The sequence below is a fragment of the Phascolarctos cinereus genome, unplaced genomic scaffold, assembly GCF_003287225.1.
Source record: "Phascolarctos cinereus isolate Bilbo 61053 unplaced genomic scaffold, phaCin_HiC Scaffold_726;HRSCAF=1367, whole genome shotgun sequence".
Taxonomy (NCBI): Eukaryota; Metazoa; Chordata; class Mammalia; order Diprotodontia; family Phascolarctidae; genus Phascolarctos; species Phascolarctos cinereus.
Genome location: NW_027556098.1, coordinates 141,602,258 through 141,603,383, shown reverse-complemented (window position 1 = coordinate 141,603,383; position 1,126 = coordinate 141,602,258). Strand labels below are relative to the sequence as shown.

The 1,126-nt window shown below is 40.0% G+C and overlaps 1 non-coding gene across 1 annotated transcript; it reads left to right on the top strand.

Annotated features, from left to right (window-relative positions):
- The first annotated feature begins 598 nt into the window (after positions 1-598).
- Positions 599-706, top strand: LOC144454632 (U6 spliceosomal RNA). The gene has a single exon (XR_013483143.1). It is a non-coding gene; the product is annotated as a U6 spliceosomal RNA (small nuclear RNA).
- Positions 707-1,126: the final 420 nt, after the last annotated feature.

Below are 1,126 nucleotides of genomic sequence, written 5' to 3'. Positions count from 1 at the left end.
TGAGGCCCTGCTGTCCTCTCTCAGTACTGCAGAAACAGACTTTTCCCACTGACCTTCTAAGTTGTCTGCGGCATTCATGGGTGGAGAAGTCTGGAAACCACAACAGCTGCCCGAGATTCAGTCCTCTGAGGCCCGCTCAAGGTTCGCTGCAGCCTGCGTGCCCATGCCTCTCAGCCTGGTGCGATATACCTTTCTGATCAACCAGGCAGGTTGTCTTGGGCTGGAAATTTGTTTCACTCTGTCTTTTTGTGGGTTCTACTGCTTTAGAATTTGTTTAGAGCCATTTTTATAGGTATTTGGAGGGGTTTGGGGGAGAGCTCAGGCAAGTCACTGCTTTCACTCCACCATCTTGGCTCCACTCCCCTATGATGACTTTTGATACTCTTCCTATTCTACCCTCTAATAGACACTCCTCATCATGTGCCTAGGACCTTCAGCTGTTCCATTCCCCTCCCCCAAACTCTCCCTCTGGAGAGAATCTAATAATAATGTATCAATTATGTGTATTTCCACATATGTTTGCATTATATGTCTTCCCCATCATTAGACACTTAGTGATGTTGTCCCTTGGTAAAAGAATTTGCAAAATCCAAGAGCAGTCCTCATATGTGCAGTATATATATTAAAATTTGAATGCTATGGAGATGATCAGCATCATCCCTGTGTAAAAGATGACATGGGACTTCATAAAGGTTTTATGTTTTTTAAGGAATGATTCTTTTGGTAAAGAATTAGGTAAAAACATATATTTAGAAAGGGAAATGATGCATAAAATAAAATATATCAATGATAAAGCTGAAAAGAATAGAAAAATAAGCAAAGAAAAGCTATCTAAGAGCATGAGGGGAAGTTCTCTGTTGAAAGAAAGACATTCTTAAATTCAGCTACATAAGTCCACTGGTACTAAAGAGCCTTATATGACTGTCTTTGCTTCTGTCCAAATTCAAGTTCTAGGTGAACATCAAAATCACCACCACCACCCTCTCCTCTATTATATCTACCCTTCCCTTTATATAGTATTTTAGGGTCTGTAAAGCACTTAACATATCTCACTTGATCCTCACAACGTCGTGAAGTAGATGTTATTGTTATCTTTATTTTACAGTTAAAGAAAACGTGATTTGCT